Source organism: Lacerta agilis, chromosome 17 (assembly GCF_009819535.1).
Source record: "Lacerta agilis isolate rLacAgi1 chromosome 17, rLacAgi1.pri, whole genome shotgun sequence".
NCBI lineage: Eukaryota > Metazoa > Chordata > Lepidosauria > Squamata > Lacertidae > Lacerta > Lacerta agilis.
The window spans coordinates 351,764-379,371 of NC_046328.1; the positions used below are offsets into that span (position 1 = coordinate 351,764).

The 27,608-nt window shown below is 47.7% G+C and overlaps 1 protein-coding gene across 1 annotated transcript in view; it reads left to right on the forward strand.

The window, feature by feature from the left end:
- Window positions 1–9,358: 9,358 nt before the first annotated feature.
- The window catches only part of SEZ6L (seizure related 6 homolog like), a 107,449-nt gene continuing 89,199 nt past the window's right edge, over window positions 9,359–27,608 (forward strand). The window contains 1 exon segment of the mRNA XM_033174601.1: window positions 9,359–9,505. The gene's annotated coding sequence lies outside the window, so the exon portion shown is untranslated.

The window sequence follows — 27,608 nt, forward strand, 5'->3', positions numbered from 1 at the left end:
ACCACAAGCTGCTTCTGGGCCTCCTCGCCGGTGACAGACCAACTTCACCGGTCCTCTTGCCACACATGCTGGGACGGACTGTCTTTCTGGCAGCCTGCAGCTACAAGCTCGTCCATCGCTCTGGAAAATTGCTGGGCGACGCCGATGCCCTCAGTCGTTGCCCTCTTCCAGCGCTTGTGGAAAACCCAGCTCCTGCTTTGAGGACCTCCTAACAGCACCAGTATCAGCCGCCAATGTGGCCTCCACATCTGCCCAGGACCGCACCATCAGCTGTGTGCTCAACTAGGTGTGGAGGGGGGACAGAAGGGCCCTTCCAGCTGTTTGCAACCAGACAGGGCGAGCTCTCGGCTCATCGCAGCTGCCTACTATGGGGAGACAGAGTTGTGGTTCCCCAAAGACTCCGCCAACGCATCCTCGAGGCTCTGCACATTGGCCACCCAGGTATCATCAAAATGAAGGTGTTGGCTCGGTGTTACGTCTGGTGGCCTAACATGGATGATGCCATCACCTCTTGGGTTGCCTCCTGTCAAGCGTGCACCGCCGGCAGCTAAGGGCAACACCTGGGAGATGCCCAAGGCACCCTGGTCGAAAGTGCACATCAATCTTGCTGGCCCCTTTCACGGCTGGACCTTTATGGTAGTGGTGGACGCCTATTCAAAATGGCTGGAGGTGGCCCTGATGCCCTCCACCATGAAGCCACCATCTGGGTATTGCGGGGCCTGTTTGCAACTCATGGATGTCTCCAACAACGGACCTCAGTTCACATCAGGCACCTTTGAAAGGTACCTCTTGGGGCTGGGCATCCGCCATGCCCTAACGACACCATTTCACCCGGCCAGCAACGGACAGGCAGAGAGAATGGTGCGCTCAGCAAAAGAGGCACTGGCGCGCCTGGACTAGAGATGTAAAATTTCTGGAAATTTTGAAGCTTGGAAAGAAACCCGTTTTTTTCTGGGGGTTAAACAGAAATTTTCAGAAAAATTGAAAGAAATGCTACATTAGCACTTTTTTCTTTTCCAGAAAATATAACTATGGACAATTTTAATGGGCATAAAAATATCACAACTAGCATATTAAAAATATAGTGTATCCAAACCATTATTACAAACATAATTTACTTTTAAAATAATATTTATTTGTATTTGTAACAAATGGAGCAACAATCTTCTGAACTGTGGAACAAAAAAAAAACACAAAACAATTTATAAAAATCCAGAAGTAACAATTATTCATTGGAGAGTTCAGTTTGTAACCTAGGACTTACTTGTCCTCACAGAAATTAGAATAATCTGATACCATACATATTTTTAAGAAATGATTTATAAAATATTTGAACCCCTTACCTTAAAATATTTTATTCATCATGTTAAAATAAAACATTCCATAATCTATTTTTTTTATTTTTTCAATTTTTCCAATTTTTCGGAAAAAAACAAACAAAAAAGGCTTCAGGAAAAAACGGGGGGGGGGGGATTTCCATTTTTTTCTGGGCCTTCACATCTCTAGCCTGGACCAGAGTGACTGGCATGAACGGGTCACTGAATACTTGCTTGTGCAGCACATCACCCCCTCATGCAGCCACAGGGCGGAGTCCGGCTGAACTGCTTATGGGCCGCCGCCTCAGGTCTCCGCTTGACCGGTTGCACCCGGACTTTGGGGTGACCGAGCCCCCGGGCTGTGCTAATGCACCACGGTCTTTTATTCCGGGGGATAGGGTTTTTGCCTGGAAGTTTGTGGGGGATATTCCTTGGGTGCTGGCCACGATAGTGGGAGTCACTGGGCCCCGCTCGTACCAGGTGGCACTCAAGAACGGACGCTTGTGGTGCCGACACATAGACCAGCTAAAGCGAAGAGTTGGGAATTTGGACAACACCGCTGTGTCCCCAACTGCAGCCTCAGCTCCAGAGCAGACGCTAATGGAAGGCGAGGCTCCACCTACATCTTGCTCACAAACTGCGGACATGGAGCCGAGCCGAGCTGCTGCAGTGGTTCTGCCTGACTCCCTTGAGACTCGGACCACTGCCTTGCCTGATTTTCCGCCGAGTCCGCTTGTGGCAGTTCCTTCAACAACAGTGGAGCCAGGGAACTCAAGCTCAACACCACCGTTGTTTTGTGTTTTTTTTTTAACAAAAATGTATTAATTTTCTCATAAGAACATATAACACAATACACAACAAAACAAAAACAAAAACATACAATCATAAGTTTCTCAAACCCTATTTAACCAAAACAATTTTTTTTAAAGTGTGCATGCACACGAAAGCTCATACCAAGAACAAACTTAATTGGTCTCTAAGGTGCTACTGGAAAGATTGTTTTTATTTTGTTTTGACTATGGCAGACCAACACGGCTACCCACCTGTAACTGGACATATTTAACTATTCATCTTAGGTGGACTTCCCTGAGATCCCTTCTTCCTGATCTTCATTTTAATTATTTTTTTATAATACAAATAATACTGAAATAATATACCATAAAACATCCTCTAACATTTACACACATTTTTTTCTTTTTAAAACATAATCATCAGATTCTATTCTCATTAATTCTTCCAATCCAGTTACTTATTTTTTTACACTACACTTAATCCAAACTTTCTTTCCCTACTACCTCACTTCAATTCTAAAAATACCTCTATCTCTCTATAATTCTACAACATCCAACATTTCATCTTCTTATTTAATCCCAGTCTAACTATCTCTTCCTCTGGTCACATGTCCCCCCCAGTCTATTCAGCAAGTCTCATAAATCAATCCTTATTTCAACTCGGATTATCCAATAGCCTTTTATATTATATTTACCCTCGCTCCACTCCCCAAATCCTTTTTCCTCCCCCTGCTGCCCCACATATGCCATCATTCCTCCCCTTCCCTGCTGCCCCATATATGTCACCAACACTCCCCTTTTACTCTCCCCTCTCATCTGCACAATGGAAGTGTTATGCACTACTTCTTGTTGATTTTTCTCTCTTTGTTCTTCATGGACCCTTGGGCTCTCACTCCAAAGGTTCTCCAATTTTTCTTCTTTCTGGACAATACGCCTCTCACGCTCTTAAAGTCCTTCCTTTTCCCCGCCTTCCTTTAGTAATTGCGCTGGGTTTTCCATCTGTACAAAGGGGATATTGTACATTAATTCTTGTTGATTTTTCTCTCTTTGTTCTTCGTAAACCCTTGGACTCTCACTCCAAAGGTTCTCCATTTTCTCTTGTTTCTGTACTGCAAGCCTCTCAAGCTCATACAGTTCTTCATTGTCCCTCATTTTTATAATCTGTTGTGTATTCTGGTCCAGGGCATTTATCATTTCCGCTAGTTGTGTTAACATGGACTGTTGAAAAGCCAACATTGTATCTTGCAAGGACAACGCAGGGCTTGAAAAACAGGAAGTGGTGAGATTAGTTCTCCAGGGTTGAAAATCCACAATTGTAATCCAATTTGCAACAAAATATTGTTTTAAACTTTACTTTAGTCTTCTTTGCCACAATCCAATTCCTTTGTGGTACCAATCTTAATATTCAAAAAGTCTCTTAATTTTGTTCCTGTCGCACTTCACAAACCAAAAGTATACACATTCCTTTCCAATGAAGTCATAATGGAGTCTCGCCTTCCGACCGGGAGACTTGTTTCCAGAATTAGAGACAGCAATTACTCTGACTCTTTCACCATCATCCACAGGATAATTCAGTCCAAACACACTCTTCCCCCCAATTCCTGTTTCTGGGGGGATTTATAAAGCTAAATCCTTAAAAGTTTATAGAACCAGAAAAGCTTTTCCTGGGTTTGGGATAGTACAATTGCCTTCTTTTTCGATCAGTGGTTAGGGACTGGCTTCCTTTTTAAGCCCCTTGCCTTTGCTCCAATCACGCCAAATTGTAATTCAAATTGGTACTTACAGTACCAGCCATGGCATTTTCAGTTTCTTTAGAAGAATCGGCTGCTCCACCTCGCAGACCAGCAGCTACACATTTCAAAGGAAGCTTTGTTACCGATGCACCGCGGCTCCCCCCTCACTCTCGGGGCTCAAAATCTGAGCTTACCGGGGAGGAGAGAGCTCGCTTTTGGTGCCTGCCAGAACCCATGCCCCCAAAACGCTCAATTTGGGGTTCTTATGGGGATCGCTGCGCTTTAGCCATATCCCCTCGCCTTTGAAGTGCTAGGGGCCCTTCAGCTGAAGGGCTTTTCGTCCACGGTGGCCGGCACTCGACCGGAAGTCTCAACGCCACCGTTGGTCGCACCGCAGTCGCAGCAGGACTCGGGCAGCCAACCAGACTCTGATACTGGCCCTAGGCAGTCACGTAGAAACCATGGTGAAATCTGATGGAAAGTGGTCACAAGCATCCTCCGTGAGTGGGGTGGGAATCTAGTGGCCCAGTTTTAACCTAGACTAGTTCATGTTGCAGAAAACATGGGGAACTGGCAGGGACATGCACAGCACAAAATGGAAATTGCAGAATGCACAAAAAATATACATTTCCTGCAAAACTGGCACAAAACTTAAAGTGCTATCAAGGCACAGCCTGGTATGCAAAGTGTTGGAGGTATGGAGCATGCAAGGCATCTCTTGGGCAAATTGGGCAAATGAGAGAGAACTAGATTTATCAGTGCATGTTGCATCATTCCCTGAACTGCAACCTGGTCATATGAATTCACTCTAAGATCCTGCTCCAACCTAAGGCCAAGATGCTCCTCAAGAGAAAAATCCCTCCATCTTCCCACTTGGAAGGCAAGCCTGCAGGCCAATCAAGTGAAGCCAGGATACAGGCCAATGGCAAGAGACTCATTCTGGCAGCAAAAACCACCAGGAGTATTGTTGCACTTTAAAGACTAGCACATTTATTATGGCATCAGCTTCCCTGGACTACAGTCTACTTCATCAGATGCAGATTTATTATCAGGTCCCCAAACTTGGCATATCCCCCCCACCCAGCGTTAAGGTATTCTTTTATGCTTTCGCTGCAGCAGACTAACACAGATGTAAGTTCTCTGAAAAACTTTAGCAGGCTTCTTTGGTGATGTTGGGGCTCTTTATTGGCTTGATGGAAAACTTTACTGTGCCCTCCTCCCCATTTCTCTCTATCTGGCTCATGACTCTTCCTAAGCTAGACCTTGCTCTATGTACTCTCCTGAGAGTTGCTGCTTGGCTAGAATGGGAACACAGGAAGCTGTCTGTCCCAAGTCAGACCATTGGCCTTTCTTGCTCCGTCCTGTCTACTCTGACTGGCACAATCTTTCCAGGATTTCCAGCAGGAGCTTTCCCCAGCCATACCTGGAGACACCAGGGATTAAACCTGAGACATTCTGCATGCAAGGCAGATACTCTGCCACTAGGATGTATGCTGTCTTTCCCCATATTATGGGTCCTGAAACTCGGATTGTGCATCTCACTGGATGGAGGCTAGAAAGGGATGCTACCGTGCGTGTAAAAATGAGTGTACTTCTTTCCTCCACCCACTCTGCCAGCATGTGGCCCTTAAAAAGTCACCTAGAAGGGAAGGTGGCCCTCAGGTTGGAAAAGGTTTCCCATCCCTAGCTTAAGAGATGCAATGTGCCTTTGCTACAGTGACATTAATGTTTTCTGCTCTTAAAACAAAATAAAATACTGTTACCTGTATTATTTTTACTTGTTTACAGGATATGAATGAGCAACAGTAAGAAGTACTGGAGTGAAAGGAGAGGTTTTATTTCATTTTATTTTACAGTGGGTTACATAGCTGTCAAGTTTAGGATTTGAAAATAAGGGATCAACAGCCTCACCTATCCCGGGGACAGTCACATGGCAGTGGTGGGCGGAGCCAGAAGCAAAAGTGGGCTGCACTGGTGTGAACGCGTGCAGTAGGCTTACTGTATTTTGGAAACGCTGCCTGTAAGCGCGGGAAATGGCTCCCGCTTGCTTTGAGGCTGCAAGGAGGCGAGGTCTTCCCAGTCCCTGGCCAGCAGAGGGAGGGAGAGGAGCTGCTTCCTTAGAAAAAAACGGGAAATTAAAGGGATATAAAAAATAAGGGATAGCAGCAGGAAACTGCTTGAAATAAGGAAGATTCCCAGGGAAAACGGGATACTTGACAGCACCGGTGGGTTAACAGAAAAGAGATGTTGAGATGACAGCAGTGACCCTGGCAGGATGTATGCATCACTCCTTTGGCAAATTCCAAGCACTTTCCTCAGCAAGACAATTTGGCCTACAGGAAATGGGACAAAAAAGTCCATCTTTTGCTGCATCCCAGCTATCGATTTCCTCTCTCTGTGTGTTGCTCTGTCCTCCCAGTTGAGTCAGCAGGGATTTTAGCGAAGGACACGCAGAGCCCCTGCAGCTCAGAGAAGAGCTGCTGCTTGATGAAGGCATGACGTGTCTCCAAGAGCAGGCAGAGGCTGGCATGTGTATAAGAACTGGGCTGCCTGGGCTCTGTACACAACTGGCCAGCTGCTGTGGCCGCACTGGAAATTGATTTGCAGCATTTACTTATTTCATAAAATTTATTTTTTTTAAAGCCCCAAAGAGAATGAAACAACAACAACAACAACAACAACAACAACAACAATGCTTTTTTCACCAGATCAAGGCTCAAGGTGGCTTACAGATAAAATAAAAACAGCTAAACATAGAGGGGGGAAACAAGCAATTAAACACAAATTACACACACAAACACACACACAGAGGGTGGGGGAGATAATTACAACAAGAAGAGCATGGCAGCAGGCGCCTCACTAAATGCAATCAGTTATCCAAGGCCTCTTGAAAGAGGAAGATATTGATGTCACCTGCCAGTGGAAGCACAGCAAGAAGGGGGCCAGTCTAGCTTCTCTTGGGAGGGAGTTCCCAAGTTGCCTGGGAGCAGCCACCAAGAAGGCCCTCTCCTGCTTCCCCACCAAATGTGCTCAAGAGGGTAGCTAGACCAAGAGAAGCTCCTTCCCCAAAGATCTCAGAACCTGAGCAGGTTCAGATGAATGATTACAAACTTTCAGAGAGCCTGGACCTATGCAAGGCAATGAAAACAATGAAATGATCAGTAAGAACAACTCTTTAAAACATTCAAAAGGTAAAATCAACAATAAGCTAAAAACATCAGCTTTCTGTCTGGATCGGCTTGTCTAAACAAAAATGTTTTTAGCAGGTGCCAAAGAATACAGTGAAGGTGCCTGCCTGGTATCAATATGCAGGGAGTTCCAAAGAGCTGGTGCTGCCACACTAAAGTATTGATTTCTTCCAAATGCAGAATGAGTATTATGTGGCACCTGTAACAGGGCCAATTTCTCAGCTCAAAGCAGTCATGTAGGCATATATCAGATAAAGCAATATCACAGGATATTACCAGAGAGGTGATTCAATCTTTGCAACCTGGGACTCTCCCCTACCACCAGCAATTAGATGCTAGGGATTTCAGTTTGAGTGCAGCCAGGTGTTCAGCAGATCGTGGGGCCTGCCCTGACCTTACGTTAAAAAAAACCAACATCTTGGCATGCAAAGTGTGGTACTGTTGAGTCCCCAGTCACAGCCCCATTAACTTTGCCCAGCAGCACCTATACATACAAATTAGCACATGCAAATTAGATGCAAATATGCACCTGATTTTGAGCATGTAGACATGGGACCTTCCTTCTTTCTCCACCATGAGCCACACACTTTTGCTGAAACCCAAGAACAGGGAATCCCTCCCTGCCTGGGAAACAGCTCAGCTGTCTCTTCTCTTGACTCATCTTTTATATTGACATCCTGGGTGATACTGCTTTGTGATGACTGTTGCTGAGGTAACCAAAATCAGCATAATTGCTTCTTCTTCTTTTTAATCCAGTAGGTTTATTAGTTAGCAGTGCCAACATAGCTACCATTATCAAACATGTCAGAGCACATTGTTGAGGGATTTGCTTTCACACCTATTATCATAGTGTAGGATCCAACACAGCCCAGAAACAGACAGGGCAGGATCTGTGCCAGTCTTCCCCAACCTGGTGCCCTCCAGATCTCTTGGACACAGCTTCTATCAGCCCCAAACAGCAGAGTCCAGTGCTGGCTGGACTGATGGGCTCTGTAGTCCCACTTTGGAGAAAGCAGATTCCATAAGAACATAAGCAGAGCCTGGATCAGGCCCACCTAGTCCAGCCTCCTCTTCTCACAGTGCCCAACCAGGTGCCCCTAGGAAGCCCACAAGCAGGATCTAAGCACAAGACTTCCAGCAACTGGGATTCGGAAGCATCCCTGCCTCTGACACTGGAGGCAGTGCAGAGCCATCCTGGTTTGGAGCCACCGATAGTCCTCTCCTCCTCCATGGATTTGCCTATCTAGATAACGTCGATCAAACAGTTGGAGTAATGCCTGGGTTGTAAAAGACCTGCAGCATTTACCCTGGACTATCAGACACACACACACCCCCCCCCCAGCATAGCTGTCAACTTGCCCTTTTTGCGGGAAATGCCCTTATTCCAGCGCCGTTTCCCACTGCAAAAAAGGGAAGGTTGACAGCTATGGCCGTTTCCCAATGCAAGAAAAAGGAAGGCTGTCATTAGGATACTTCGCAAAAGGGGCGAACTGGCTGGTGTCACATGTAACGGCTTCTGGTCGCTAGAGCATTAGACTCTTAATCTCAGGGTCCTGGGTTCGGCTCCCACCGTTTGAGGCCTTTGAAGGGTTCAACCTGGTTGCAGAGTAAGCACTCTGCGGGGGTGGCGGGGGGGGGAGTAAGCTAAGTTTGGGTGGCTCGGCGGGGTCACAGGATTGCTGTGCCGATCCCCGCGCAGAGGACATTCGGGAGTTTTAGCAGCGCCTCGATGTTGACTGAATGCTCTGGACAGGGATATGGCGGCGGGGAAGCGAGTGGGTTGGGTGGGACCGAGGCTGGATTTCCCTGAGTGGCGGGTGGCCGGAGAGGGTCTCCGCTGAAGGTCCTTGGGGCTCACGCGTCCTTTCCTGAGATGTACAGAGCTTTGTAGGTCTGGCGATCAACAGGACGGAGGGATGTGTGGACATGGTGTGAGGGTCTTACGAGGTGTCAGAGACGCTTCGGGCTGACAAAAGGAAACTTCGTGGAGGGCTTAAGTCTCCTGCTTAAGGAGGAATTCAAGAGGAAAAGGCACTCTGCACGTGCTCAGAGGTGCTCCTCGGCTGCTGCTTCCCCTGCTCCTCAGTTGTGCGCCCTGGCACTGGGAGAAGAGGGTCGTGGGTTGGAATTACATCCCGGAGCCTCTCATCGAGCGGCGGGTGGGGGTATTTTCCTGTTGGGGTGGCAAAAGGCGGGGCAGATCGACAGCCCTGATCATCCCCTCCCTCCCCCCCTCCCTCCCTCCCTGCTTCCCCCCTCCCCTTGCAGCTCCAGCGCGGATTTGCAAAGGAGGGACTTCGTCGCTGCCGCCGCCACTACCGAACCAGGCTGGGAAGGGAGCGGTCCGCTGGGCTGGGCAGCAGCTCGAGCCGGACCGGGACCGGGACCGGGACCCAGCACCATGCCGGCCCCCCGAGGGCTCGCCCTGCTCCTCTCCTTCCTCCTGCTGGGCACCCAGGCGGCCAGGCGGCCCCAAGGTAGGACCTGCGAACCAGGAAGAAGGGCGGCTTGAAGGGGGGGGGGTTCTGCTTCTCTGCTCGGTCTTTGTCCCCGAGGAAGGGGGACGTGCCGTTGCCATTGGGGAGCAGCGCTGTGCTGGGAGGGGTGTTCGGGAGTCACTCGTAGCTTACCTGTCCGCTGGAGCTTCGTCCCCCCCCCCCCCAACTTCCAACACGGTGCAATGGGGTGGGTGGGGGTGTTATTGCGCCCCACCCGCCATCTGTCTTTTTAACTGGGACAAGCGAGGGATAAACTGGGGGAAGAGGCGGAGTGCTCGCGCTGCGCCCGCGTTTGCGTCTGTTTGTGCGGACGTGTGTCCGCTGCCTGCGGCGGTACAGAGGCCGGACAGAAACCTGAGCAGCTTCTGGGAACAACTTTGCTGGGGTTCAGGGGGAGGGGGAGGGGGTGCTGTGGGCTCTTAAAAGTGGGGGTGCCTCTGGTCTGAAGTCCCCTCCTCCCCTCTACCTCAGAAGCAGCTGGGGTGCCTGGAAACGGGGCTGGTTTGAACATCGGAACCTGACTTTTAACCAGACAGACCGTGGGTCCATCTAGCTCAGTACTGCCCTTCACTGACTGGCAGTGGCTCTCCAGGATTTTAGGCAGAAAGCCTTTCCCACCTGAGCCCGTAGGTGCTGGGGAATGGGATTGGGACGCGCGGACTTTCTGCTTGCAAGGCGGACTATCTACCGCTGAGCAGAAGCAGCGCTGGGGACGGGTCCAAGTCTCGCCCCCGCTTTCGCTCCATCCAAAGCAGGTTGGCTTTGATTTCAGTGGGGCTGCCTGCCTCCCGCGGAAGTGTGGGCAGAGAGGCGGCGGAGTGGAGTCCGCCGAGTCGCCGATTGCCTCCTTGCAGCCCCACCGAGCGCTGGGCTCTCGCTCTCTCCTCTGCCGCCCGCGGGACTTCAGGCCACATGATCCTTGGGAGTGAGGAGGGCCGCGTTCGCCGCCACATGAAAAACGCACGAAGCCGCCCTCAGCCAGGAAACTTCCTTAGATGTTGCCTCCAAGCTCAAGGCTCCGGCCAGGTGCTCCTTCTCCTCTCCTGCCTCCATCACTGACATTTCTTCCCTAACGAAAAACACGCTGGAGATCAATGGCTCGCGCGATGCGCTCTCGGAACAACCCGCTCGGGGCTTCCATGAGACGCGGGGCGCCGCCAGGAAGCAGAACAGATCCACGGCGGCTAGGCAGACAAGCGCCTGGCGGCTTCCTTTCCTTTCCTTTCCTTTCCTTTCCTTTCCTTTCCTTTCCTTTCCTTTCCTTTCCTTCTCTCCATCCCAGGCTCGCTCCCGCCCGGCGACCCCGCGTTTGGTCCGCTGCCCATCCTCGTCGGACATGCCCATCTCATGCCACGCAAGGCTGGCGCGGACGCGGGCGGCTCACTCCTGGGCCTGCTCTTCACTTGGATACACTCGGGATTCCCGGCAGTCCTTTTTTTTTTTTTTTTGGCTTTTTCGCTTTTTTAATCAGACTACTTTCTGGGTCTTTGTGAGTGTTTTCCAAAAAAGGAGATTGGCCTGCCTTTTGAGAGAGGTTCTCTGGGGGCTGTCCCAGTTGGGCTGCTGGAGGGGAGGCTCCTCAAGCCAGAGCATCTTCCTTGCATGCAGGAGGTCCTCGCTCAATCCCTGGCAGTATCTACAGGTAAGGCTGGGGCCTGGGGGAGAAAGAGCCCTGCCTGAAAAGCTGGAGAGCCCCTGCCCGTCAGTGGACAATACAGAGCAAGATAGACTAATGGTCTAGGGTCACAAGGCAGGGCTTATGTTAAGGGTATATTGTTTTTCTTCCTTCCTACATGGGTCCCATTTGGGGAGAGGGGGTTCTGGACTGTGTGTATGTTTCGAAACTGACCTTCCTATGCACACTTACTTGGAAGTAAACCTTCACAGAAATAAATAGGATTTACTTCTGAGTAGACATAGGGTCATAGTATCATAGAATCATAGAGTTGGAAGAGACCACAAGGGCCATCCAGTCCAACCCCCTGCCAAGCAGGAAACACCATCAAAGCATTCCTGACAGATGGCTGTCAAGCCTCCGCTTAAAGACCTCCAAAGAAGGAGACTCCACCACACCCCTTGGTAGCAAATTCCACTGTCCAACAGCTCTCACTGTCAGGAAGTTCTTCCTAATGTTTAGGTGGAATCTTCTTTCTTGTAGTTTGAATCCATTGCCCCATGTCCGCTTCTCTGGAGCAGCAGAAAACAACCTTTCTCCCTCCTCTAAATGACATCCTTTGGTATATTTGAACATGGCTATCATATCACCCCTTAACCTTCTCTTCTCCAGGCTAAACATACCCAGCTCCCTAAGCCGTTCCTCATAAGGGATTGTTTCCAGGCCTTTGACCATTTTGGTTGCCCTCTTCTGGTCATGCCATCACTCTTCCAGATGGCCACTCCTTTCCTTTAGAATAATAATAATAATAATAATAATAATAATAATAATAATAATAATAATAATAATAAATTATTTATACCCTGCCCATCTGGCTGGGTTTCCCCAGCCACTCTGGGCGGCTTCCAACAGAATGTTAAAATACAATAATCTATTAAACATTAAAAGCTTCCCTAAACAGGGCTGCTTTCCAATGTCTCCTAAAAGTCTGGTAGTTGGTTTTCTCTTTGACATCTGGTGGGAGGGTGTTCCACAGGGCGGGTGCCACTACCGAGAAGGCCCTCTGCTTGGCTTCTCGTAGCAAGGGAACCGCCAGAAGGCCCTCGGCACTGGACCTCAGTGTCCGGGCAGAACGATGGGGGTGGAGAGAAGGTTTACTGAGCCCAATTTCAGAATTAAATAAGTAAAACAGTCTTCTGTCCTGCCAAGCTCTCTGAAGTGTGTCAACCACAATCATTTCCACTCTCCCTATCACTCTCTGGCCAAATAGACAAAGACAGAGGAAGCAGATATTCCTAACAAGATGAAAAGCAAAGGTGGCCCATGAGGGTGAGGGAATCCAAAATCTATACTAGGGCAATGACCTTTGTTAGAATAACCACCAGAATGTTACAAACTTTCTAGTCCTCCATAACTCTTATTCAGGCTAGACTCTAGTCCAGGGATCAGCAAATTTTTTCAGCAGGGGGCCGGTCCACTGTCCCTCAGACCTTGTGGGGCCGAACTATTTTTTTGGGGGGAGATGAACGAATTCCTATGCCCCACAAATAACCCAGAGATGTATTTTAAATAAAAGGACACATTCTACTCATGTAAAAACACCCAGAGCGTCCACGGGCGGATTGAGAAGGCGATTGGGCTGGATCCGGCCCCCAGGCCTTAGTTTGCCTACCCATGCTCTCCTAGGTGGTAAACAAAGGGGGGGGGCTGATGGGGAATCTATGGAGCTAATCTTTAGAGAGGTGGCAGCCATCTGAATGCAATTAAAATGCACAGGGCGTAAAATGCCCCCCTCTACAAATGCACTGACATAGGAGCCAACTTCTAGGGGCTGAGGGGTCTTTACCTCCCCCGATAAAATATTTGAGGGCCCCCCCAAGTTGATGGGCATTGTCATTCAAATGGTATCCATGCATTGCATCAGGTGGTCAATTATGCAGGGCAGGGCTTTCTTGGGCCCCCCCAATATTTAATTCAAGTTGGCACTGAATAATCAAGTTGGTTTCCTACTCTTAGTGCTGCTTTTTTAAGGTGCAGGTAGGCACCATGAAGTTGTTGCAGTAAGGTGGGAAAGCGTGTGGGTGCTGTACCCTCAGAAAAAAGTACCCTCAGAAAAAAGGACGCAGGTGGCACTGTGGGTTAAACCACAGATCCTAGGGCTTGCTGATCAGGTCAGTGGTTCGAATCCCCGTGATGGGGTGAGCTCCCGTTGCTTGGTCCCTGCTCCTGCCCACCTAGCAGTTCAAAAGCACGTCAAAGTGCAAGTAGATAAATAGGTACCGCTCTGGCGGGAAGGTAAATGGCGTTTCCGTGTGCTGCTCTGGTTCACCCTTCGTTACACTCCAAAGAGCCCTCACAATGTAAAACGTTTCCCCTGACTGTGTCTCTCCCTAGGCTTCACCGACTACTAAAATGAATCCTAAAATGATGTTATGAGAGATGTCTTCGGGGTACCTCAGTGCTCCACGTTCTTAAAATGAAACCCTTGCCACCTTGGGATCTCCCGCCCTGGGTTCCCAAACTACTGCAGCTTGCCTGTCCTTCTGGCAACTGCGTGGCACCTTTGGCTTCACCGCCCAGTCCTCTGTGTGCCAGGAAAATAAGCCACCCGTTCCCTCTATCACAGGAAACCCTTAGTGCTTTCCCCCTCATCCACACCTCTAGAGGTACTGACGCACTGCCAGAGTCCACAAACGTTGAAACACAAAATATGTTTATTGAGGTAACTTAATTAACAAGGATGTTCAGGTAGATTGCGGTTACAATGCTTTTCTTTCAGGTACGTAAGCTTGGTTACAACATTAAACAGGATAAAAGCTTTTCTTCTCTAGCCTAAGCCTAACCTCCAACCCGCTCTCCCTCAATCCCTGACCCACAACAATCGCCCAACTGCCATTCTCTCCCTTTTAAAAGGTCGAAAAGACCCGCCTCTGCGGTTGAGCTGCCAGTCATCTAGAGTGGGTGTTAACTCTTTGAGTGCTGGGCACCTGCTCACACCCAGGCTCAGGGTTGGTCCGTTACAGTTTCCTACTCTTAGTGCTGCTTTTTTAAGGTGCAGGTAGGCACTATGAAGTTGTTGCAGTAAGGTGGGAAAGCGTGTGGGTGCTGTACCCTCAGAAAAACGTACCCTCAGAAAAAAGGATGCGGGTGGCACTGTGGGTTAAACCACAGAGCCTAGGGCTTGCTGATCAGGTCAGTGGTTCGAATCCCCGTGATGGGGTGAGCTCCCGTTGCTTGGTCCCTGCTCCTGCCCACCTAGCAGTTCAAAAGCACGTCAAGGTGCAAGTAGATAAATAGGTACCGCTCTGGCGGGAAGGTAAATGGCGTTTCCGTGTGCTGCTCTGGTTCACCAGAAGCGGCTTTGTCATGCTGGCCACATGACCCAGAAGCTGTACGCCGGCTCCCTCAGCCAGTAATGCAAGATGAGCACTGGCCACAACCCCAGAGTCGGACACGACTGGACCTAATGGTCAGGGGTCCCTTTACCCTTTACCTTTACTCCCTCCCCCACTGCCCTTCTGTTTGAGCTGAAAGGGGCAACTCCTCCAAAATACTTAAAGGGTGAAATTTGAACCTGTGTCTTCAGATCTACCCCTCTTTTATGTGCTGGATTTTCCTGTTTAGGGCTTTTTAGTTTAGAGAAGAGGTGAGTAAGAGGTGACATGTTAGAAGTCCATAAAATTATGTATGGCATGGAGAATGCAGAGAGAGAAAAACGTTTTCCTTCCTCTCTTGTAATACTAGAACTTGTGGGTATCCCATGAAGCTGAATGCTGGAAGTTTCAGGACAGAGAAAAGAATCAATTTATTCAGGCACCGCACAGTTGGAACTCGCCCCCATAGGAGGCTGTGAGGGCCACTAGCCCAGGTGGCTTTGAAAGAGAATTGGATTAATTCATGGAAGAGGAGAGGCCTATTCATGGCTACTAGCCAGGACAGTTGTGCTCAGTGATGCTTCTGACTATTAGTTACTGGAAACTAAAGGAGGGGAGAGAGCTGCTCTTGTGCTCAGGTGCTGCTTGCTACAGATATCTGGTTGGCCACTGTGAGAAGAGGATGCTGAACTTGATGGGCCCCCATTGGTCTGCTCTAGGGATGGGAAAACTGCAATGAGACTTCAGCCATCTGGCTTCACATCTTATTTCTGCACCTGGATTCTCTTTGGGACTTAACACTTTAAGTAAACCACTGTAATTTAAATTCTACAAAAACTATCCTAGCTAGAAGGTGGGGGGTTCCCTCAATAATCCTTCTGCATCCCCCCAAAATTGGCATATTGGTGATTTCCTTTGGTTTATGGCCTGTTTGTGCGGGTCAGTTCACTTCGCTTTCCATAAAGTGTCCAGAAAGTGGTGTTGGGGGATGAGTGTTCAGACCCCTGGGCTCTCTCCTGTAGGGTGCTCAGGATTCTGTCCTCCCCTCTGTGCTTTTTAATATACATATGAACCCACTGGGAGAGATCATCAGGGGGTTTGGGCTGCGGATGATACCCAGCTCTACCTCTCTTTTAAATCAGAACCAGGAAGGCGGTGAAGGTCCTGTGTGAGTATCTGGAGGCGGTTGGAAGATGGATGGCGGCTAACAGATTGAGGTTGAATCTTGACAAGACAGAAGTACTGTTCTTGGAGGACAGGGGGCGGGCTGGTGTGGGGGACTCCCTGGTCCTGAATGGGGTAACTGTGCCCCAGAAGACCAGGTGCGCAGACTGGAAGTTATTTTGGACTCCCAGCTGTCCATGGAGGCACAGGTCAATTCTGTATCCAGGGCAGCTGTCTACTAGCTCCATGTGTCTTGTTGTTGTTGATGTTGATGTTGTTGTTAACTATTAATTTTGTGAACCACCCTAAGATCCTCGGATGGAGGATGGTATGAAAATTGTTTGTTTGTTTATTATTCATGAGCCACTGTTTGTCCCCAAAAGCAACTTATAATTAAAAAAAACAACAGAATTCAACTTAAAAAATAGAACATAATAAAAAAAGATTAAGAACAAAAAAATTTTTTTATCAAAGGAGACTAGGATTAATTGCAGAATAGAAAAAGTTTTAACAGCCTGTCTAAAGCTGTGCTGACTTTACTGTCGGGTAGCTGGTCCCAAGAAGCAGGTTACACCTAAAGGCAGACCTTTTGTGAAATGAAGCAGAAGAGCCATAGGACCTCACCTGTTCACAGGATGTGGCAGACACAGGTGCCACAGGTACACTGGAGGTAGCTTTGTTTAATCAGCGTGACATTCTGAAAACCTAATTACATTATCACAATAAAATACAAGTTTAATGTTGGTAAGGCATTAAAATAAAGTGCCCAGTGCTCAGTCATCCCCAAGAACTTTACCTCTTCCATCAATGTGCAAAAGACAGTAAAAGCTTGTTCGGGGGTGGGGGTGGGGGGAGTAATTGGTTTTCTCAAAACCAGTCAGAATCTGCCAGGTTTGTCAATTAATTAATCTTTCCAGAACCCACCAGTTTTACCCCTGCCCCCTTTCTGAGTGCCAGAAATAAATCTGTCTGCCCAAATAAATAAGGAGGACTAGAGCTATGATTCCTGCATTGCAGAGGACTGGTCTAGATGTCCCTCAGGGTCCCTTCCAGTTCTATGATAATATGACGTCTCTGAAAGAAATGCAAATTGAAAAAATTGGGCAGGGAGTTGGATAGTCCTGAGAGGGTGGTCCCCAGGTGGGCTTGGCAGTTGCTGTGGCCTGGCCAATGGTGGAGTGGGTTTTCATGGTGCCTGGGATGGGCATGGGTTGGCTGGTGGGGGGGGTGCTAGCCCAGCTCTTGCAACCAACGCAAAGCCAGGCCCAATCTGCTTTGCGAGGCTGGGGTCAAAGGGTGCATGGCTGTTGCATCCTCCTCATGCCACCCTGCCAGCGCCCCCCCCCAATGTGCCATGGGCCATCACCCTGGCAGCCCTACTCCCTTTCTACCCCTCCCCCACGCTACCAACACTCACACTCTCCAAATAAATAAGGAGCATTCATTCAAACTTACAGTGGCTGCTTCTCCTAGTATACCTATATTTCGGACTTCCGGCGGCGACGCCATTGCGGGTGGTCGTGGGCTGCTTCGGCTGCGAAGCGCCCAGTCCATCCCGGGGGTTAGGAGCCCTGCCACCGCAAAGCGGGGCTCCGGTTGGGGTGCGGGAAGAGCGTCCCGCACCCTGGGCTCCCCGGCTGTGCCCGTTGTGGCTCCGAACCCTTCCCCCGCTCCCCCTGTAAAGGGGGAGTGGGGGAGAAGGGACGACGGAGCCGGGCTATAGGGGACATGCCCCAACCGGGATGTAAATGCGGCGACAAAGCCTGTGATGAGCGTCTAAGTTCTACCTGTCTTTAACGAGCTGATAAGAACCCAGAGGCTGTGAGTACTTGACTGACTTTTTTTAATCTTGGAACGATCTGGGGGAAAGAGGAAAGGCAGCCCGCCTCCCTTCCCTTCGGGAGATGAAAGAAACTAACCAGTTTAAGTGACTGCTGCTATAATAATTGATAGAAAGTATCTGGAATTTGAAAACTGAGACTGCTGAGATTTCCCTTTGGGGATTAATTGGGGAAAAAATATCTCCATTTGAAGTTTTGGTCTTTACACTCCGGCTTCGGAAAAATGGTGACGATTTGGACTGTCGTGGGAAAAAATTGAAACAAAGGAAGGAAGAGATAGGAGCTGAAATTTGATACCCACCCTCCCTTCCAAAATGCTGGACTTCGTGCTCGCACTTGTATTGAACTCTGGTTTAAAAGATGAGGAAATGCTCACTGTCTTGAAGCTGGAACTGCTTGATCGGAAATTACAAGTCTTGTGTGGGATTTTAAAGAAAATGGACTTAACTTCCACAGAGGAGGCTTTTCAAAAGTTTTATACAATGGAATCGAACCTTGGCAAAGAGCTGGGAGGGGTGCTTGAAGGATGGTTTGAAATGGCTGGGCAACTCCGGGAAAAGGAACCGATTTCTGGGGGTGGCAGCCCCGGAACGGGAAAATTTATAATATCCAGACCCCGAGGTGGGAGCTCGGGGGCAAGGGACATGGAATTAAGATTTCTACAAGAAGAAGAAGTATGGTACAAAGAAACGGAGGAGCCCAAAAAAGAAGCGATGGACACCCTGAAGCCTGATGCAAGGTCTGTTGTGAATGCTGCCTGGATCTGTGGACATTTAGAAGAAGAGAATTGGAGATCCGGTTCTGGTGAAAGACAGAGAAAGACAATGGACAGAGGGGGAGTGGGTTGAAGTATTAAATGTATATTCCAAATGGTCTGTCATGGTATCTGAAATCGGAGAGTGAAGTCTGTTAATTATAAGTTTATTTTAAATAAGTAGGGAGATATTGAATTTTAAGTTAAAAGCAGCATGATAAAGGACAGAAGAAATAAGTTTAGTCTTTATAAGAATATTTGGTTAAGATTTTTGTTATAATAGAAAGATCAAGATAATTGTGTTATCATTAATTAAAGTTAAAGTTTTTTTTTTTATATAGAGAAAAGATGTTAAGAAAGTAGTATATTGATTTAAAACCGAAGGTGAAAAGGCGGGGGAAGTCAAAAGTCAAGATTCAGAACTAGAATTTTTTTTTTTGTAAGGTATACAAACAAGAAGAAGAATCCTGGCATTATGTGTATTTGTATTTGTTTTTGTATTTGTAGGTGTGGGTTTGGGTTTGTGTTATATTATGAAAACGCTAATAAACTCTGTTTTTTTTAAAAAAAAATACCTATATTTCTGTTTACATCCACGCAATCCAACTCCCCCAACAATCCCAGCATTCTCTCGCACTCTTAGTGTGATGAAGAAACAGGAAGAGTATTAGGCCAACCCGCACACATATTTTAAAATCATTTTCATTTATCATTTGTGAGTACAGTATTGGCTAATGTATGGTAACTGAAGCAGAAAGATCTCCAAGTTATACTTTTCTTTGTCTCACCACACAACACCCTCCTAAGTGATGAGCATTTTGCTATTAAAGCATACTGTATTCTTTAAAAGTAAGAGCGTGGCTTACTTTTTTGAAAACACCCTCGATGGCAGAGGTGAGGTTTAGGTCCCGCTGGTCCTGCTGAAAGACCTTTCTTTCACTGCCTGCTCATCTACAGGAGCTGGACTCTGGAGTATCATTTGACCCACTGAAACCCAGCGCTCTGCCTCCAAGAGAGATCTGACATGGAGCTTTGCAGCATCCAAAGCAATTAACACAAAAAGGAGGTGTCTGCGTGTTAGAGGAGCCAAGAGGGAATTGGCAGTGCCCCTGACATGCAGTCAGCAAGGCGAGGGATGACTTTTGCTCTCCAATTCATCTGGCTGGCCTCCTCCCCATTTCTGGTCAGCCTATGCAAGAGCAAATGCAGCCGAGTCTATTAAAGCAAGAGCTCAAGACAGAGGCCTACAGAGAATCTCATTCTGCAGTTAATAAGAAGGAAGATGAGAGAGGAAATAGAAAATGCACTCAGAATTGAATCCGGATGGTTTTTGCCTTGTGGGTTAATGAACCTTGTTTCCAAGGGCTCCTGGTGCTGCCTGGGAAGGGGAGGAGTGTGTGGAGTGCCCTGGAAGCTGCATTGCTTCTTGTGTTGATTCAGAGTTAAGCTGCTGTTAAAGAAAGGAGGAAAGGGCTGTTTCATGATGAAGGGTCGCAAAACTGCATTACACCGGGACTCAGAACAAAATAAAAAATAAAAAAAATCCTTCCAGTAGCACCTTAGAGACCAACTAAGTTTGTTCTTGGTATGAGCTTTCGTGTGCATGCACATTTCTTCAGATTCTTTGGGACTCAGAGCGAGATATACTGTATATACTTGAGTATAAGCCTAGTTTTTCAGCACATTTTTTGTGCTGAAAAAGCTGCCCTCGGCTTATACTCGAGTGAGGCGGGCGGTGGGGGCGGCAAGAAAGAAGCCCTTTCTCTCCGCTCGTGCCGCCGCCACCCGCTCACCCCAGTCAACCATTCCTTAAGAAGTGTACAAGAACGGCGGTTCTTTACTCTCCCCAGGCAGCTTGTTCCATTCCTGAACTGCTCACATAAATGCAAACTTTAGACCCCAGAAGGCAGAAAGCCTATCAGTTAAGGAAGTATTAAAACGCCACAGGTGCTCACTTTCCCTGGCTCCTGCTTAAACAGGACAGGATCCCAGCCTTCTCTGTATAACACAAGGGAACATTGCGCTGTGGGTTAAACCACAGAGCCCTAGGGCTTGCTGATCAGAAGAATGGTGGTTCGAAACCCTGCGACGGGGTGAGCTCCACAGCAGCAAAGGAGGAAGAGGAAGGAGCAGCCCGAAGGGCTGCTTTCGGGCTGCTTGTTCCTCCTCCTCTACCACAGCGGCGAAGGTGAACCGGCTTATACTTTAGTCAATAAGCTTTCCCAGGTTTTTGTAGGGAAATTAGGTGCCTCGGCTTATATTTGGGTCGACTTATACTCGAGTATATACGGTAAGTGCAGATGCTGCATGAGGACTGAGAGCCTTTCCCCTTCAGCTGCAGATCAGCAAAAGCATGCTGCTAACATGAAGCTTGTGTGTATGCCCCAAGAGTGACTCTTCTGAAAGTCAGTCATGGAGGTCTTCGCCCCAGAGATTATGAAGCACTAGCTTCTTGCTGTTGCAAGTGCTGCATCTTAGCATTTCTCTATGTCTCTGAGAGTTTTATCACTGCCTCCTATCCACAGCTGCCAGGGAGAATCAAGAGCAGCTGAGCCCCATTGCAAAAAAATAGCTCTTGAAAGTCCAAGATCTTGGCATTTCAGATAGATATGCTCCTGTTCCGAAGCTGCTGTGCAAAAAACAAAAACAAAAACAGAAAAGTTTCCTCTTGCAGCCCCATGCAATGCCATGTGCTTCTGATTTTTCTCCTCCTCCACCACCACCACCACCAGGATTTAATAGCTGGATGAGCTGTTAATTGTTAGGCTGCAAGCATGGGACCAAAGAGAGGAGATGTAGCCTTGCCACTCTGCCAGGCTGGTTGCTCTCTCAAAGCCTCAGAGCAAGGTGACACTTTGAAATGGTGCTGAAAAAAATTAAATTATGTTAAGTTATGTAATGTTTCTTTAACTATCCAAACATTATATGATTCTGTATTTCTATACAGCTCCATCAGCTCCAGGCAACAGAATCATGCTATCTGGGGATGATGGGATTTTTGGTCCAAAACTCCTAGTTGGTAAATGCTGGCTTAGATCTGGGAAGTTGCTTTGAATCAGACTAATCCAGAACTTGCCCTTCCTTGTCCTTCCATGCCTCTTTCTTCCCATCAGGCACACCAGCCCCCCTGGCTTGGCCTTTGGAACTTCCAGAGGAGGAACATGGGAAGTTGCCTTATGCAGAGTCAGGCCAATGAGCCATCTAGCTCAGGGCTATTTGCACTGACTGGCAGCGGCTCTCCAGGGTTTCAGAGAGGGGATACCGGGAGGTGTCAGGGACCTTCTGCATGCGAAGCAGATGCTATACCACTGAGATGCAGCCCTTCCCTTCCAAGCAAAGTCAGATCCCACTCCTTATGTTTCTGAAGGAAGGGCTGATAGAAATTGGAACTTAAGAGGCTACCTCATTTGTGAGTGGCAGTGGCTTTCCAAGGTTTCATGTAGGAGTCTCTCTCAGAGCTATGTGGAGATGCCAGGGATTGAACCTGGCACATTCTACATGCAGAGCAGATGCCCTACCACTCAGATGTGCCCCTTCCCTGCTGGCTCTTGCATTGCTCCACCCTCCCACCCCACCCTTCTGCAGCACAGAAGTTCTCTCCCATCCTCAGACCCTGTGAAATAGTTTCCATTGCCTTCCTCCTACCTTCCAATCATCCCTGAAGCTCCTCCTGCCTCTGTCCCAGAGAAACTCTCCCATAGTCAAAATACTTGATTCACTTTTCTTACAGCAGGGGCACCACCCTTTGACATCCTATGCTACACCAACACCCACCCCAGCCAATCTCTCAAAGTAATTAGAATGCTTGTGGCATATCTGTGAGATCTCAGATGCCCCCTCAATAGGGAAGGAGGAGGCAGCAGGTGAAGGTTTGTTACCTAGTTTAAACCCATGTCTCTCTGGCCCTAGTCCAACACTCTAACCACTAGGCAATGCAAGCAGAGAATTCCTTAACTAGCTGGCAGTCCCAGACAACTCTCTCTTGTCCCCATTTTACTCTGGGTCGGTCTCCAGGACCTTTGAAGGTGAAGATGGCTTCTTGCCAACAGCTGCTTTGGCTTTCTGCCAGAGCTGGTCTCTTGCCTAATCAGATCTACGGGATGGCAGCTGAACAATTTGCAAATCCAGACAGGCTAAATTAGATCTAATGGATGAAATAAGCCTCTTAACAAGGAGACATTCCATTTTTTAAACCACCACTACCAAGCCTCATGGTAAGGCAAGCACAGAGCCTTGAGGCTTGGTCCAAAGAGCATTGGGTGCCCATGGGCAGAGAGATGCTTTTTCTGTGGTGCTGAGTCCCCTACCCCCCACCCCAATTTCAAGAGGGCATGGCAAAGGAGACAGATGTGCCTGTGTAGGGTCCAAAATTCAATTCCCAGCTAAAAGGTCTTCTATAACAAGGAAAATTTGTTGGATCAGACCAATGGCCCATGTCCGGTCCAGCATCCTGTTTTCACACTGTTCACCCCAGATGCCCCCATGGGAAAGCCACAAGCAGGATCCAACCCCAAGAGCACTCTTCCCTCCTGGGTTTCCCACAACTGGTACTTATAAGCATTACTGCTTCTGATCATAGCCATTTATAGCCTTGTCTAAGTTGATGGAAGAGTAAGTTGCTTTAAGCTGCATTAAACACTTGGGCCATCTAACTCAGTCTAGTCTGCTCTGACTGATAGGAGCTCAGCAGGGTTTCAAGCAGGCGTCCACAGTCCTCCTGCAGAAAAGGCAGATCTTTCCAGAAAGCCACAGTCTTCCCTGCAGTGAGTCATTGCCAGGTCAGGCAGGTAGACTGCCTCTAGTCAGAATGCACCACGTGCCCATCTTCCCAACCTGTTAGTTAGCTTTTAAAACCACCACCTTAATGAAGCAGAGTTGCATGAGCAGAGCAACAGAGGCCTTCTGCTCTTTAGGAATTTGTGGAGATGAGAGAGCCCATGAACGATCATGGAGCACGGCTACACCATGTTGGAAATGTGTTGGTTTGTGTATGGTTTTTAATTATTTTAAATATTGTGAATGGCCCAAGTATTAATAAACAACATCACATTATTTTTAATATTTCTATTGATTTTTTTTAAGGGAAGAGGGTTGCTTTGCATCCTGCCTTGGGATCCTTTTGTATAAAGAGCATTCTAGAACTAAACATAATATAAAAGAAGGCCATTCTTCACACAGAGCATTGTCCAACTATGGAACCTGCTCCCCCAGGAGGCAGTAATGGCCACCAACTTAAGTGGCTTTCATAGAGGACTGGACCAATTTATGAAGGAACAGGCTATCAACGGCTACTCATCATGATGGTTCTGCTCTGCCTATATGACTGGAGGCAGTAAAGGCTTCTGAATCCCAGTTGCTGGAAACTACAGGAGGGCGAGTACTGCTCAGGTCTTGCTTGTGGGTTTCCCCTTGGGACATCTGGCTGGCCATGGTGAGAACAGGAGGTTGGACAAGATGGGCCACAGGCTTAGTTCAGCAGGCTCTTATGTTCTGATAGGGTTGCCATATTTTGAATAGCAAAAAAGAGGACACATTTGCCAACCTCTACTTTAAACTAGAGGGATGCGGGTGGCGCTGTGGTGTAAACCACAGATCCATGGGCTTGCCGATCAGAAGGTCGGTGGTTCAAATCCCCGTGATGGGGTAAGCTCCCACTGTTCAGTCCCAGCACGTCAAAATGCAAGTAGATAATTAGGTACCGCTCCGGCAGGTAAAGAGCATTTCTGCACGCCAGAAGCAGCTTAGTCATGCTGGCTACATGACCCAGAAAAACTTCTCTGGACAAAGGCCGGCTCCCTTGGCCAGTGAAGCGGGATGAGCACCACAACCCCAGAGTCGTTCGCGGCTGCACTTAACTGTCAGAGGTCCTTTAACTTTACCTTTTTTACTTTTAACTATGGTTTGCTATGATGACTCTATCCATGAAAAAGAGGGCATATAACAACCCTACAACAACAGGGGGAAAACCTTTTCCAGCCTCAGCATGGAAATTGTCCTGGAAGACATAGCTGTTATCAGCAGGCGGAGTGATTTGTCTGGCTAATTCCAGGAACCAACAACTCTTTCACATGCCAATTGCTTGTGTGACCTCAATACTTTTCCTTCAAGCGTTTGATGAAGCCTGAGCAAAAGAACTGCTCGCTGCTGCTGCTGCTGCTGCTGCTGCTGGATTGCAGTCTTATTATATTTATCGGTTTATTCTTTTGTTTTATTTGAATACAGGTTTTATTTGAATGCATATATTATTTTTAAAAATTCAGATCAGCTGGGTATTGTCCTGCAGACCTTATAAATGGAAGTAAATGGCATATGTAGTTTATCATTTAGTTATTAAATATATGTTCCTCCCTTCCTCCTTAAAGAAGCTGAGGGCAGCAAACGCATTGGCAGGTGAAGAGATGCTCTCAGAGGCCCTTGTTGCCGTTGATCTTGATGATAGATGCACTTAGACAAGGCCTTCTTGTGGCATTAGAGCTCTTGGATACAGATTTGGGGGGCATTCATGTTGTGGGAATGTTCAGGGACGCAGAAGAGGATATGTTATTTTATTATAACTTGTGTTAACAAGTATCACAACTTAGCAGAGTTACATTCCCCTTTTAAAATCACACAGCGGATGCTTGCTCAGGTTCGCTAAAACCTCTATAATAATATTGTCCTGGTATTTTCCCCTTTATTCCCTTCTAAAAGATAAGACATGACACAGTCTTCTATAAAAGTATAAAAAGTTTACTTACAGACATCTGTTCACAGTTGGATCCCAGAAGGCAAACTCAGCTTAGTAAAAGTAAAATACTTGGAGGCTATCCCATAAGGGAGATAGTTCCTTGGAAGTCAAGAGAGCATCTTTGGCTAAGATGTTGCTTCCTTGAAGAACGAAGTCAAAAGGAGGGAGAGATGGCATCTGGCAGTTTCCTTTTGTTACCTGCACACAGTTGAGGCTACACCCACCTCAAGTCACATGTAGAGGAAGTCTGTCCCAGCCCAGGAGAAACAGGAAGTTCCAACTGGGCTGACCAGACATCCCCTTCTATGTCCACTCTAGGGAAGTTGTACTTGACTACTCTTGTGTTTCACATCCCACACATGTGACACCAGTGGCATCAAAAAAATAATTACTGTATTATAACCCGTATTTCCCCTTTAAATCTAGAGTTACCCTTTCCATGGAAAATCCAATAATAATAAAAACACCTCTTGCCAATAGCTCATTTGTGGTATCTCAGATGACTCACTTGCAAATTAAGGTCCTGTCCGGAAGCATCTTGTATCCAAGAGCTGGTGGCCTCCTGGGTGGTGCTAGACTCCAGATCCCATCATTCCTGGCAACTGCTCACCCTGGCACCCATGCCCGAAAGCTTTTCTCTAATCATTTAAATGCTATTTAGGTTTTTAATGGTCTGAAAGCTGCCCAGAGAACTCAATTGCATCACTTGTATACAAATGTGATAATAACCCTCTCTTATGGAGATCTGAATTAAGTGATTAGCTATGGTTCCTGCATTACGCGGGTTTGGACTAGGTGTCCCTTGGGTCCCTTCCAGCTCTACAAGTCAATTATTCTAAGTGGCCCCTCTGAGAGGCCCTTTGTTTGGGGATCTGCCACTAATTTGCTTCAGGATGTGTTTGTCTCTTTGCTGCTCCTTCACTCCTTTCCCTCTTTGGCGGTTTCCAGTCCCACAAAGCTCACAGTATGGGGAATAAAGTAGGCATTTTGGCTCTTTCAGTTCCTTGAGGAAGAGCTTTTGCACCCCACCATCACCAGCCTTCCCTTTCTTTTGGCTTTCCTTCCTTCACTGCAGACTTGTCTGTGTTTGTAGAACAAGCAGCAAAGAACAGAATCCCCAAACCAAGCTGGAAATGCTCTGCCTCCTTCCATTTATGGCAGCCCCGGGAACATCTAACCTTGAGTCATCCCTCTTGTTAAATTAGAGAGCAGACAGTGTTGCCTTTCAGCAAAGAACAAACTCGGGAGCTCTGTGTACAAATTCAAAAAGGAAGACTGACATGGAATAAGGATTTGGCATTCCTCTCAAAGTGTCCCCTAGGCCTAGATGCAGGGAACTCTGCCAAATGCAAACCTGCACATGCATTCCTCTGCCAGATTCGTTCAGATCCATCCACCCCCTTCCCTTTCTTCTCATCCTCCCTCCAGGCTATTTATCATCCACTTTTTAAATGGCTGGAGCACTGAAAGCCCAGTATGTTCTCATCAGTATGTTCTAGATTGTTGGGAGACAGTTTTTATTAAATGTAGTAGGAGTATGAATTGCTCAAGCACAATTCTTTTACAGACCTGTCAAAATGCAAGTCAGCAGTTTGGAAGGGTTTGCTCCTGGGCATCCCCACTCCCCACTAACACTTTGTAATGCCAAATCAATGGCAGCAAAATCTGATGTGTTAGCAGCTTTGGGTGGCATGGGAAAGTTAACTGAAGGACTTTGGTCATCTGGCGTCCCCCTGCTAGTGTGATGTAGCACAACTTCCCTCAACCTGGTGACCTTCAGGTGCTTCAGACTACAACTCCCATCAGCCCTGACATCATAGAACCATGCTGGCTGGGACACAGGGGAGTTGTCCAAAAGGGAATCAGCGTGGGGTTTGAGGGTCAGAGCAGGATCTGGGAGAGGTCAGGATTTAAATCCCCAATAGCCATGAAACTCCCTAGGTGACCTGAGGCCAGTCATTGCCTTCTTTGACCCCCTTGGGAAAAAGAGTAGGCTGCAAATGCAATAAATCACTCAACAGAAACTGCTGGAACGGAGGAATGGTTCATCTAGTCCAGGCATATCCAACTCCCAAGAGACTGGGATCTACTCCCAGTATAAAAAAACTGGCAGTGATCTACCCATTGTCATTGTCATGGGGTGGGTGGATTGTCCAGAGTTGTTGAGCTTTTTGGGGTAGGATTGCCCAGAGATCTTCAGCTTTTATTTGTTAACTTTTGCTAAACTTTGTTTAATTCCACGATCGATAAGGGTCCTCGCCATCTAACCAGGATCAGCTGGGGATCTACTGGTAGATCGCGATCTACTGGTTGGACATGTCCAATATCCTGTTTTCACCATGGGTTGTGGGGAAGCAGGAAGCAGGAGCCAGGCACAAGAGCCCTCGGCCCCCCTGTGGCTCCCTGCAACTGGGATTCAGAAGCATTACTGCCTCAGTCCAAGGTGGGAGACCAGAGCCATTGTGGCTCATAGCTATCAAGAGCCTGATCCTCCCTAAGTTTGCCCAATCCTCTTTGAAAGCCACCCACGTTGTGGCCACCCCTGCCTCCTGTGAGAGGGAGTTCTATAGTTTATGTGCTTGCGTGAAGGACTTTATTTCATCTTTC